This window comes from Sciurus vulgaris, assembly GCF_902686455.1.
Source record: "Sciurus vulgaris genome assembly, chromosome: 8".
Taxonomy (NCBI): Eukaryota; Metazoa; Chordata; class Mammalia; order Rodentia; family Sciuridae; genus Sciurus; species Sciurus vulgaris.
In genome coordinates, this window is record NC_136468.1 from 136,714,452 (window position 1) to 136,728,243 (window position 13,792).

The 13,792-nt window shown below is 55.9% G+C and overlaps 1 protein-coding gene across 4 annotated transcripts in view; it reads left to right on the forward strand.

The window, feature by feature from the left end:
- UBE3B (ubiquitin protein ligase E3B) overlaps nucleotides 1-13,792 on the forward strand; it is a 224,352-nt gene that overhangs the window by 49,827 nt on the left and 160,733 nt on the right. The window lies entirely within an intron of this gene.

Here is a 13,792-nt window from a genome sequence, read left to right on the forward strand (position 1 = left end):
AAGCCCCAGTGTCAGCTTTACTGTTTGTGTGACGAGGAGGGGTGGTCTGTAGTCCATTCCAACTCTTCTCTCCTTGGCTGTGATATCGCACTATCTAGAATACTGCGTCCGTACTTTATAGCTGGTGTCCACCTCCATGGCACCTTGATGGCTCTTGATGGCTCTAAAACATTGTGGGGTTTTTGGTTTTTGTAGATAACTTATTAAGACGTGTCAGAGGCTTTATTAAATTTGTACTTGAGCACACGATGCCCTTGTCGTGCTTTGTACCGGCGCATGCCTGGCTCGCTCAAGGTGGAGCCAGGGCCTGCATGCACGCAGACACCACAGTGGTGAGATGACCGCTGCTGTGGCTGACGCTGTGGCCCCTTGTCCTGTTGCTCCCAGTTCTTCTTGCAGAGGTGACACATGCAGAGAAGCACCCTCGGGGCCTGGCCCTCTGTCCCCTTCCCAAAGGCCACCGTCACCCTGGACTGGGTGTGTATCTTTGCAGTGACAGTAACTTACAAAAGAATAAATGCTTGGGTTGGGGCCATAGCTCCGTGGTAGAGCACTTGCCTCAGCACCACATGAAAAAAATTGATGAATAAATAAAGATATTGTGTTCATCTACAGCTAAAAAAATTTTAAAAAAGAATAAATGCTTGTTGAAAAAAAATGCAGGCAACTCAGATGCAGGCGAGGTGAGGTTTGGTCGCTGCCCCTGGTGCTCCACCCTCCCCTGTACCACCCACTCCCAGCCTAGGGACCCTGTCCTAACTGCTGGATTTCCCGAATATTTGGTGGCTTTCTCCGGACCCGTGGTGGCTCTGGATCCCAGTGAGTTCTTTCTGTCCTCCTGGCCTGGGAGCACCTCAGGGCTGACACCTGGGCGGGGCGGGGCACAGTCAGGGAGGAAGCCCCGAGCGGCAGGCAGTGCCACCTGCCCAGAGGAAGGTGTTGGTACGCAGAACGTCCCTACAGCTGATGGCAGAGTGCTCAGAGCCCCAGACACGGCAGCAGCTTCGGCACAAAACACAAACCTCGAGACTAAGGTTTGATTCTGCGATGCTCTGGCTTTCCTTACAGACCATCGCTGCACAGAAGAGCTTGTCTTTACAACTGGCACAAATGAGTGGGGGGTTTGGTTTTGAACGCGGACGGGACTGTGAGAACCCATCAACCACCAGGCGGAACGGTTTGAGGAACTGGCCTCCGCCGGGCTAACAGCGGCAGGGCCGACGGCCGCCTTGTTTTTAGCAGGTGTGCTGCTAAAAGTGGATTTGCGGGCGCGGACAGGGGTCTGTCTGCGAGCTTGGTTAACATGTAAATCCAGGACGCCCTTAGGTCTGAGGTTTGCTGCCCAGAAACTTCTTAAAACTTATTAAATTGACCAGCGTGGCTGCAGAACCATAGAAAGTGGTTCATTGAGTGCACTGGGCCCTGGAGTCAGAGACACCTGCACACCCCATCGCCCCACTCCTGGCCGGAAACCCGCAAGCCTCGCCTGTACCAGTTTCCTCATCTGGAAGCGAGCAGCTTGGTGCCTGTATCAGGAGAGCTGAGAATCTGGTCAAGTAAACGTCAGACGTACCCCACTCTGTTCTTGGCTCCAGATGAGCCTCTAGAGAGCATCTTCTTCCTGCCTCTCGTTCCTACAGGAAGTAAGGGCTGCTTGTGGCCCTGTCAGTCAAGCTTCCAGAGCAGTTCTGTTGCCACCCACAGCCGCAGCAGAGCAGTGGAGGAGTCACCTGTGACCTCTCCTTGGGTTTCATGCAGGACCAGGGGACGTCACACTCCCTCTCCGCAATAAGCACGTGACGGGTGACTCCAGAGCACTCGCTGGGGACTCGGGCGCTCCGGCCTTGGAGCAGGGCTCTGGGCAGGGACCTGCCTCTCAGAGCTGCGGTTTCCTCTTCCGTGAAACAGGCACAGCAGCACCCACCAGGCAGCGATGCTGTGACAGCAGAGACGGCCTGTCTGAGAGAGCAGTGGTGTTTACAGCTGTCCATCCTGTCATCAATACTGTCCTCCCAGGGACCAAACAGATACCCTTTCTGTGGTTCTCTTTTTCAAACGCTCTGCTAGGACAGCAGGGTGTCCTGGGAGCTTCTGCCGAGCAGTCCCAGGCTGGTACGCCCCCGTGCCCGAGCCCTGGCTGCACCTGAGCTCCCATCACAGAAGGGCAGCATCCTGCCCACTTGGGACAAGCAGCTGCGTCTCCTTCATTCCTTTCTGAGCCCCTGGCAGCCAGCGTGGTCTCGGGGCCACCGGAGGCTCACAGACTTGGGTCGGGGAGCAGAGTCTGGGTCTGTCCCACCAAGACAGCCAGGAAGTCCCCCAGTGACGACACAAACCCACCCCTCCGCCCCAGAGCAGCCTGTGGAGGAAGCAGAGGTGTGGACCCCACTGCCCAGGGGTCTGCTCCGGATCTGCAGATGTCCCCATCCCAGATCTGTGTGCTGGATCGCGGCAGGCCACCGTCTCTGAGGGCCTCTTTCGAAGGCTGGTGCTTACGGGCAAGGGAAGTGGCCACTGAATAGAGGAAGACGCTCGTCTGGTGGCGGGTGATTTTAAAACCTCCGTCGATCGGCTGGAAATGGGGTGCTCTCGTGAAAGGCAGGCTGCTCGACCCTCAGGGACCGTCCCTCCTGCAGAATCCCCCAGCCTGTCAACGCTGGGAACGAGCCGTGTCAGGAGGAGGCTGGCGTCACCAGAGCTCGGGCAGGTGCCAGGGGCAGGACCTCCCGGCAGCGGGGCCCTCGGAGGCTGGGCGGGAAGCGCAGGTGCCGGTGGTGGCCTCTCCTGGGGCCTCGCCGGCCCTTCCTGTGTCTCTCTGGCTCCTTTGTCCCTGTGGATCTCTGCAAGGCCACCATCTTTGCAACTCAAGCCTCACAGCCAAAAAGGGACCTTACTCCCCTGCCTCCCAGAGACCCATCCACTGGGAGTTCGGAGCCCTGATGGTTGTGTCACGCTGGCACAGAACATGGCTTGCCTGGGCTCATGGGACAGTCCTCTTCCCGTCGGGCCAAGCCCCTCGGCGCCCCTCCCTGATGGGGTTTGGAGCAGTGCTGCCCGGAGTCACAGAGACCCCGACTCACTGGGTGAGGACTAGGTCTGGGATCCACTGGCCACAAGCTCAGGCCGCCACTCAGCCGCACTTGGAGACCCCAGGTGGGACCCAGCATTTAGGCTGGTTATTCAGGAACTGCAGATAAACCCAGAACTTGACATCAAAAACTGGCTCAGGTCAACTGAGTGGCCCTGGACAGTTTCTGACTCCCGGAGCCTTGTCCTCAGGACTCACTAACGACACCTGTCCCCTGACTGGCAGCGTGGTGTAGTGGTGGAAATGTGCTCTGCGGGGTCATCGGGTAGGCTGGGAGCCAAGCCCAGCGGCCACCCACTGGCTGCAGGCTCTTGGTCCACCTCCTCATCTGAGGAAAGGGTATAATGAGTCAGACTCGAACAAGTGTCTCTGTACCGGCCGGGCACACAGGCACACACCTGTCATCCTGGTGATTCGGGAGGCTGAGGCAGGAGGAGCACAAGTTTAAGGCCAGCCTCACCAATGTAGCCCTATCTCAAACAAAAAGGGCTGGGAGTGTAGCTCAGTGGTAAAGTGCCCCTGGGTTCAATCCCCAGTACCAGAAAGTTAAAAAGAGGGGGGTTTGTGTAGTTGAGACAAAGGAAAGGCTGCAAGGGCTGTGTTCTCTCCCCTTCACCTGGAAGTTTCTCTCCAGCCATGGAAAGGGAGGCACAAGACCAAAGGTGTGAAGGTGGTAAACAGCAGGAACTGGAAACACTGTCCCCAAGGACAGAGGGCAGTGGTCAAGGTCACCAATCTTACTGGCCCTCTGCACTAGTATCTGCCCCAGGCTACTTGGTGTGCTCAGCCTCTGCACGAATAAGGTTGCATTTAATCCATCCGGGGATCCTTGGATCTGGAACATAGCTGACTTCATTTTACAGATGAAGATACAGAGGTTCAGAGAGGTAAGTTTGCTTGCAAGAGATCCCCCTGATAGAGAACACCACAGCTGGGATACAGCCCGGCTCTGTGTGAATTCACTGCCCTGGGCAGGGTCTGTGCTGGACGGCAGGGAACCTGGGAGAGCATCTCCCAAGCTGGACTTTAGAAGTCGATGGGAGTAAACAGAGCTAAGCTCTCTGGAGAGAGAGGTCCTTAGGGGGAGGCAGGAAGTCTAAAGTTGGGGGCAAAGAAAAACTGGGAAGAAATGTGGTGACGCTTTGCCTGCTGCACAGGTTTGCCTGCTCTGGGCCCCCCTGCCGAGCATCTGCCTCACCAACGTCCCCACAAATGCTTCCCCAAGTGACCAGCCGTGACCTGCTTCCGTCCACACAGGACGCTGCCCCAGGAAAGGAGCAGCATCCTGTGTGGTGCACCGGGGGGCTTGGCATGCAGCCTGCCGGATGGCTTTGTCATTGTCACAGATGGTGCCAGATGGGCTGGGCAGCTGGCAGGAGTCCCAGCCAGGAGACGGCCCAGGAAGCCAGACTGCAAGAGCCGAGGTTTGCATCCGTCCATCCAAAAGAATGAACACCGGGGCCTCCTGTACTGCAGGCGGCGCTGCCGCAGGGGCCACGCACACCAAGCACCGTCCCACCCCGCGGAGCTCGCTCTCCATGGAAGGAGCCATGACTAATCCAAGGAAGAGTGGAGGCTCACATACCCTGATGGCTGTCCCCAGCGCCTAGTGCCACTCTATTTTGTAGCTGGGAAAACAGATTTAGACATGACGTCTGTAGTCCAGGATCCCAGAGGCAGTCAACAGTGGGGTCGGGATTCCAGCCTGGTCTGCCCCATCCAGGTCCCTCGCCTGGGCTGAGAGCAGGGAGAGGCCCAGCGCAGCCCAGAGCTGCTCTGTCCCTTATCTGGAGCCCTCCACCTCAGCAGGGCGTCCCTGGCCCGCTGCCTGGAGAGGGCTGCTGGGAACTGTCACTTCACCCATTTTACTAAGCGTTCCCACAGCATTTTGAAGGACTTGCTGGGGACCCCAGAGCTGGGGTCTCGCAAGCCCTGCAAACCATGAGGTGGCCGACTGCAGAGGGGCCACTGGTCCGGTCACTCAGAGGAAAGGCAGAGTTGGATTTGGGGATGTGCCTGAGCACAGGGTCCCCTTCTCTGCTGCATCGCCTCCCACCCTCCCTGTGCAGGGAAGCTGGGGCGGAGAGCCAGGTGGACAAGATCAGTGTCCACTGCAGACGTGGCTCCTCTGCTGCACATGGGAACGCGATTCACAGGGTCTCCCTTATGAATGCCTTGTCGTTCGGCCCCAGAGAGTGTGATAATGACAGTGGATGTGTCTCCGCTTCTGCAGCAGCGGCCTGAGTCCCTGGTCTTCCCTTTGGGGTTCCTCTAACAGTGGTCTCTGGTCAGCAAGCTGGTGGCTTGTCCCAGAAGCTCGCCAGGTGCACCAGAAGGTGCCCAACTCATTAAGTCGAATGTTTGGACACTCGCCACCTCTAAGCCACCACCATCAGGGGGGTCTCTCTTCAGATGGGGTTCTCGATTGCAGGCAACAGAAGCAGCTCAGCCTCCCTTAGAAAAGAAATGCACTGGCAGATACGAGCTGGAGCCCAGGCCAGGGGAAGCCAGGGCTGTTCCGGGACCCTGGATAGCAGAGAGATGGCTGGGGCTCTCCAGGACATCATGGGCATGAAGGAATCCACTCCAACCAGTGACCAGTCCTCCATCAGTGCACTCGAGTCTTCAGAGAAATTCAGAGAAAATTCAGAAGAAAGTAGACTGGGCCAGGAACTGACGTCGTGCTTTCACACCTGCTCTGGAATCAGCCCTGCTTCCTGACACCGTCCAACCCAGAGCGACCTCCGCCGCCTTGAACCCCCCCCCCACGTGACCACATGTCAAAGTCCTCGAGTCCTTACAGCCTCTTCCGACACCCCGCAGCTTCCCCGTGATGTGCGTGTCCTCTGGCAACAATACGTGGGACTCTTCAACTGCAGGGTTTTTCTTGGTGGTCTTTAGCTGGAGGGCTTGGTAAACTGTAAGCTCCAAAATGTCTCCCTGGAAAAAAGTCCCCCCAGATGCAGCTACCGTAAGGGAAGGGAGTTGGAAGTGGCTCTTCACCCAGCTGGGGACAGCACCACAGGGACAGAGACAAAGCAGCCAGAGGGAGGCAGCCTCTGGAACTGCAGCCCAAAGAGGAGACCGGGAGATGGCAGAGGCTGGAGGTGGGTGGTGGCGGGGGGCACCACACCAGGCCTCGCTGGCTCTCATCTTGAATTGGCATGCTTTCATGTCAGATGTAATTGCAGATATTGAATTATGGTGCTGAGCTCATCAGGGCTGACTAATTAATTAGTCAGATTTATAAGTATTTGGCTCTCAGAGATCTATGGCCTTGATGTGTCACCTCAAACCTCTGAAAAATTTCTCTGTTGCTCGTTGTCTCTCTTGGGGAGCCTCAGGCTGGGAGAGCCATTTTAGGGGTGGGCTTGGAGGGGCAATTTGAGCACCCCAAGACTGTCCGTTTAGAGATCACATCTCCCTCAAAGTCTCCCCTCTTAAAATCAGTAGAACTTTGCCCCTGGAATCCAGAAATGGCAAAAGCACACACTTTTTCCAATACCCCCCCTAAAGCAGACAGTACCAGTGGGTCAGCTGAATTCCTGTTGAATCTGAACTGGGCCTAGGGCTTCTTCAGTTGGAATTGGCATCTCTTTCCTTCTTACGATAAGCCCTTCCCTCTCTCAGCAGAAGGGAAGAGACAGGAAGATGGATTTTTAAAAATATTTTTTAATTTGTTCTTTTTAGCTATACATGACAGTAGAATGTATTCTGACACATCATATATACATGGAGTATAACTTCCCATTCTTGTGGTTGCACATGATGTGCAGTTACACTGGTCGGGAATTCATATAAGAACACAGGAAAGTGATGTCCCATTCATTCTACTCTCCCAATCCCAAACCCCTCCCTTCACCCCATTCTCTGCCCCCGCCCCCGTCCAATCTGGGGAACCTCCACTCCCCACCCCATTCCGCTTATTGTGTGTCAGCATCAACGAGTCAGAAAGAACATTCGGCCTTTGGTTTTTTGAGGATTGGCTTATTTCACTTAGCATGATAGTCTCCCTCTCCATCCATTTACTGGCAAATACCATGATTTCATTCTTCTTTAAGGCTGAGTAATATTCCATTGTGTATATGTACCACAGTTTCTTTATCCATTCATCTATTGAAAGGCATCTAGGTTGGTTCCACAATCTAGCTATTGTGAAGTGAGCAGCTGTGAACATGGATGTGACTATGTCACTGTAGTATGCTGATTTTAAGTCCTTTGGGTATAAGTTAAGGAGTGGCATAGCTGGGTTAAAGGAAGCTGGATTCTGATACAGAAGGCCGGGAATGGAGTGCTGGTTCTGCCACTTGCTAACTGCAGCACGTTGGGCCCACAGTCTCCCGTCAGGGTGCCGCTTTGTCCAGGGAAATTTAGGATGATAACGGTGTGTGAGTGAAAGAGGCAGCCACCCAGGGGGGCGGGAGGGAGGCAGCTCCTGGGGTGTGATCGCTCCCTGGGGCACCTCAGGGGGCCAGAATCATTTTTCTTCCTTACTCCATTGCCCTCGAGTGGAGGCCAACATCTGCATGGAGGCTGGATGGCAGGCGGCCAGCTGTCCCTCCCACAGTGAGCAGGGAGCTGCTCTCCAGACTTCCAGACTTGGGAGGGTCCCCCCTCCATTGGGCAGCAGTGGAGAACCTGGGGGGACTCTCTCTCCTAAGGGGCTCCTTTCGTGTCTCGTCATCCCAAGGGAAGATGACTGACCGCAGGCAGGGGACCCATTTTCCTTTCCTTTCCTCTTTTTCACTCAAGTCTATTATACTGGTAAGTCCTTCTCGGATCTAACCCAATTTCATGGTAGAAAAATTTAAAACTTGAGAAAAACAGAAATGAATGCCAAACCCACCCCAAATCACATGCCTCAGAGATAAGTAGCAATAACAGCTGGAATAGAGCCTTGAGATTTTTCTATATTTCTCTATTTCTTTTACAGGATTTGGATTATTCTTGGATAATTTGTTCTTTTTCTTTTTCACTTAATAGCAGGGGACACTCTTCCACAGCGACACCTGTGAGGGCCCCATCGTTCTCAGTGGTTGGTGACATTTCTTCCAGTTCCTTATTAAGTGTTTTACTTGATCGATCTCCCGACTTTTCACTCTGATGAACAGGACAGAAAACCCCCGACGGCTCCACCGGGGTCCAGTTCCTTCGGGAAGCTTCCCAGCCACAGAACGGCCAGACCGCGGCGCGCAGGCGCTTCTAGGTCTTTCGCTCAAGTTGCCAAATTAATTGCCCTCCCAAACTTGGTGCCCGTCTCTTTCTGCTCGGCCGCTGCACGTCCCTCTCTGCCCGCCGAGATCACCAGGTGGAGAGCCGCAGGCTGGGAACTCTCTCCAGCTGCTGGGGTCCTGCCGCGGGCCCGAGGGCGGCAGAGGACGCTCCCTCTCCTCCCCGCCCCAACCCAAAGCGCCTGCAGAAAGCCGATGGACTGGGGCAGGTCCCCAGGCCACCCTCCCTCCCGCAGGCTCGGCAGGCCGTCGCTGGGCCAGGCCGCCGCTGGCGCCTGGTGCGGGTGGCTGTTGAGTTATGGCGGCGCTCATTCCCCTCTACAGCTCCCACCGAGCCAACAGATGTACCCGCGTCGGAGGCAGTCATGCGGCAAGAGGCTTTGGGGCCGCTCCTGCCCGTTTTGACAGTGTGTAATCGAGGTGAAGCCATAAATTTTATAAACAAGAACAAACGACCCTTAGCAGCATATGTCTGCGCGACCCTTCCAAGGTGATCGTAAATAAAGGCACCTGCTACCGGCCAGGGACCTGGGCAGTGCAGATGGCCAGCGACCAGGGCGAAGACCCGGGCCTTGGGAGCAGCCGCTGGGAGCTGCTTCTGGAGGGCTGGTCAGGGGGCAGGTCACCTTGAGCCCCCAGGGTCCTGGATGAGCAGGACGGCTTTGTGCTCTTATGCGGGCGGCTCTCCAGGGCCTGCCCCGCCATGACCTGGCATTCGCTTCTCATCTTCCCACCAGGTCCTCCTGGGATCAGGGTGGCTCCCCTGCAGAAGCCGCCAGACACTTAATTGGCAATCACTTGGACCTTCCCAGCCAACAGTCCCAAGGCGACCGCCCCAAGGGAATCTGGAGGCCAAGGTTCTTGCCTGACTCTGCTGCCGAGCGCTGGGGGTGTCGGCGGAGACGTTAGAACGTGCCAGGGCAGACAGTCAAGGGCCAGCCCGCTTGGCCTCTTACTTGCTGTGTGGCACCAGCCAAAGGGCCACGTCTCTGTGCCTCAGATTCGGAGTTTGTGACACCAAGATGCGGACGTCTACTTGATGGGGTTGTGGAGGGTGACCAGGCCTCTCAGGGCTAGCCCAGGTCAGGGGCGTTTAAAAGCTCTGTGTGTAAGAAGAGCCCCCAAATGACCACTGGTCTGTGGTGAGATTGTAACCACCAGCCTCACCCAGTGACACCTGTGGCTTTGAGCAAGTGGTGTCACCCCTCTGAGCCTCAGTTTCCCTGTCACTCAAGGAAGGATAACTGTACATACCTTGCAGTGTTCTGAGAAGCAACACACATAAACCCCCAGGGTCACCAGGTGTGGGGCGAGCACTGTGGTTCCAGCTAGCTGGGAGGCTGAGGCAGGAGGACTGATTGAGCTCAGGAGTTCAAGGCCAGCCTGGGCAGCGTAGTGAGGCCACAACTTAAAAAATGGAGGAGAGGAAGGGGAGAAGGAAGGGTAGAGGAAGAAAAGGGAGAGGAGGAGAAGGAGGAGGAGGAAGGGGAAGAGGAGGAGCAGCAGTAAGCTGTGTTGGTAAATGGTAGTCTCATTTGAAGGCACAATGCCCTGATTCAAAGGCTGTGTGTCCTTGAGAAAGCCGTTTCTCCTCTCTGCTTCAGGTTCCTCATCTGTGAGTTGGGGGCATAGTTCCACCTTCACAGGCTACTAAGAGAATTCCATGAACTACGGGATGTAACGTTCTTGGAAAGACACTTGGACATAATTCAGGGCTCAATTTATGGTCATGGCTGGTATTTGCTTATTCAGCTCCCCTCATCGGGCCTCAGTTTCCCCATCCATTAAATGGGGACAGTGATCTCTGGGATCTGTTCTGCCCTTTAGTCTGGCACAGTGTTGCTGCAGCCGTGTCCCCCTGGTCTGAGGGCGAAGTCTGACACACCAGAGGCTGCCTCATCAGTGACTGAGCTTCTAGAAACTACTCTAAAAAGGGTAAACCACAATTCAACATCAGGTTTATTTTTTATTTATTTTTTTTTTTGAGCTGCAACCATGCGCCAGACCCATGGACTTATGGACTTGCTCCCTGACCTCTAGAAGTTGGCATGATCATGCCCAGTTATAAAAGACAGAGGATGGAGAGTGTGGCTCAGAGTGGTTACATGAGTTGCTCCAGGTGACCCAGCTAAGTGGCCAAGCTGGAATTTGGATTCAAATAATAATAAAACCACTCTAGCTCTCAGAGCTGCTGCGCCCAGGTAGATACTGCCTCGTTACACTCTCGCGGGACCCGCGATGGACACTACCGTTCTCGTACAGGTGAAAAGAAAGTTTGAGGAAGACGGAACGACTTGCCCAGAGTCATGGAACCAGGAGGTGGCTGAGCGGGTCTCAAACCCGAGGCTGATGCCCCAGCCGCGTGCTGGCGGCTCATTCTCTGCCCTGCACGGTTTGCGAGCGTCAGCTGTCTCTCCCTGCCGGCCCCACGTGCTCCTTCTCAGCTTCAGGGCTGGGGCTCTTCAACCCCCCTGTGTCGGGCAGAGGCAACCGTGAATCCCCACTGCATTGCTAAAGAGGGTGCTGCGCGGGGTTTAAGTGTTCCTGTTTTGGAGAGAGGGTCTCACGATGTTGCCCAGGTTGGTGTCAAATCCTGGGGTCAAGAGATCCTCCTGCTGCAGCTTCCCGAGCAACCGGGACTACAGGCAAGCGCCACTGTGCCCAGCCGGCCTGGTGCATTTCACCGCGGCACTCCAGGAAACGCGTGAGCAGGTGGGTGGTGCTTCTGTCGGAATTCCAAAGGTGACAGATGAATGGCGGCCTGATTCCAAGGACTGGGTGAACACAAGGGACGTCCCCTTCACTCCTGGGTCCCCAGCCTGCCCATCTCTTGCTCTGCTTGGGGCTGTCAGAGAAGAAAAAGCAGTAGATCAAAGCAAATGCCAACCATGCCCCAACTGGCCGCGAAGGGGGATTCGTTCCCTTTGCTGATCCAGACAGGACCAGCGTGGGTCCCGTATTGCCAGTGAGATGCCCGGGCCCCCATCTTGGGGGAGGGATGAGCCACAAATCCTTCCAGGCACTGATTTATGTAGCGTTCATGTGGAATTTATTATACAACGAATTTTATTCAATTAAACTTGAAACGCGTCTGGATTCTTAAAGGTTCAGTAGTGATCGCTGGGACAGAGCGATCATAAAACTGGATGGGCTGTCGGAAGGTGTCGGGGAGGAGGCGAGGGTGACATTGCAGCTGACGAGGGATTCAGAACTGGGGACGTTTGTCATTGGGATGTGTTACAAGTTCGGGCTGTGGAAATTACTCAGTGAAAAATGCACATTAACAATAGCCATGAGATATCAGTTAAGGGAAACTAGGTTGAAGGATGAGACAGCAGGATCTATTAGCGCCTGGCATTGTTCACCGCAGCCCAGGGCGTGATGGAAAGGACTGTCACGGGGTGGGGGGCGGGAGCAGGAGGCGCCAGGCTGGGCGGCTCGAGACTGCGTCCAAGGACTGCTCTCTGAGCCTGTTTCCCCACCTGCAAAACAGAACTTCTAGATTGCCTCCCTCCAGGGTACAGTGAGTCTCAGATGAGGCCACGGGTGTGGAGTGCTTGGCTGGGAGCCCCGCCTGTGGCAAACCCTCCACCACGTTGCCTGGCATCCTCCTCACGGGTCTGCCCGTGAAGAATGATGATACCACGTTCCAAGGAGCCGGACCTGGCCTCGGGCAGGGTGGGCAGGGCACTTTCTTGGTGACACATTATGGGAGCACCAAAACACTTGGTGATCAAGACAAGTTTCATGCTATATATATATTTTCGCCATACTGGAGATTAAACCCAGGGGCACTCTGCCACTGAGCTATGGCCCCAGCCCTGATTATTTTTGACTTTGAGACAGGGTCTCACTAAGACACCAAGACTGGTCTCGAAGTGCCTTTCTGCCTCAGCCTCCAGAGTTGCTGGGCTTACATGGGTGTGCCACCGCATGCCCGGCTTTATGCAATAGTTTCAAAATATGTGGGAAGAAAGACCCCAAAAGTATTGCGACTTCATTTTATTTTGGTACTGGGGAATGAACCCAGGGGCGCTTAACTGAGTCACATCCTGTCTTTTTAATGTAGAAACAGCATTTTGCTAAATTGCTGAGGCTGGCTTTGAACTCTCGATCCTCCTGCTTCAGCCTCCAGAGCTGCTGGGATGACAGGTGTGCACCACTGCTCCCAGCAGGTACTGTGATTTTAAATAAAAACAGCCCGCCGTGTCATGACTTCAGGCTGCTGTGCGCGGTGATCGTGGGGTCGGCTGAGGTTGGCCGATGGTGTGCCGACACCTTTTTTGACGCTAGAGATTTTATTAACTTTCCCATTGGTTCCAAATCTGGGAGGCTATTTGATTAGTGTACCCAGTGGGGACACATTTTTCCTTTTGCTGGCTTCACTATGGCTTTGGAAGGGCCCACCCGAGCCATAGCAGCCCACCTGCTGGGTCGCCAGGCCAGTCTCCCCGCTCCTCCTGCTGGGGACACAGAGAGAAATGGCAGCTCTGTCCTGGGTTGATCTCTCAGGGAAAGGTTTGCTGGTGGAAGGAAAGATGGATCCAGAGGTGGGGGCCTGGGAATCTGAGCTTATCGGACCCGCCGTGGGTGTCAGGCATCCCCTGGTGCATGGTGGTTTCACAGTGCTGTGCGCCTTGATACTCGATCCATCACCGCGGTCAGGAGGGTGGGTATTGCTCGTCCCGTGCCTCCCGCCCTATCCGGGCACATCTGGAGCCCTGGGCGGAACCGAGTGACTGTGGGAACTCTCGGAACATCTGCCTCACATCTGGGCCTGGGGTGGCAGGGCAGGTGGCATGAGCAGTGTACCTTCCGTTCCCACACCAAGCACCCGCCTTGCGCCGCGGGGGTGGGGCGGCACTGGCCGTGGCTGCCCCCTGGAGTGTGTCTCCCTCCTGGGCATCTGGACCTCACTCATTCTGCCCAAGGCTCCAGAGGGCCACTGCAGCCTGTCAGCCAGAGGGACCCAGAGGAGCCCAATGGACCTGCCTGGCTGGCGGAATTAGCAGGTGGGGTGTTGAGAAGGGCTGAGAAGTTGATGTCTGCTGACCCGCTGGAGTGACCGGCCTGCCCGGGCATAACGTGGCGCCTCCTGCCACGTATGGCCGACGGCTGAGCCGTTCCCCGGGCACTTCAGCCTGGCCGGTCAGCCGAGCCTGCCCTCCAGGAAGTCCCCTCTTGCCATTAGCAGCATGGAATCCTTGTTCTCACTGCTGCCTCGCCCCCTTCGTCAGCGCCCCTCCTCCCAAGGACACAGCTGGCACCGGCGGCGTCATTTCACAGCAGGAGGGAGAGCGGAGACACGCGGGATACAACAGCGTGGCACGGACCTCAGAGGCACGAACCCGCGAGTGTGGCCTGCACACGAGTCCCTGGGGTCAGTCTGGCCCGACCCGAAGGTCTCCTTTCCTTGGGCTGAATGGTGCCACCTGGCCCTCGGCCCTCGCCCCTGGGCAGGAAGGGCCCTTCT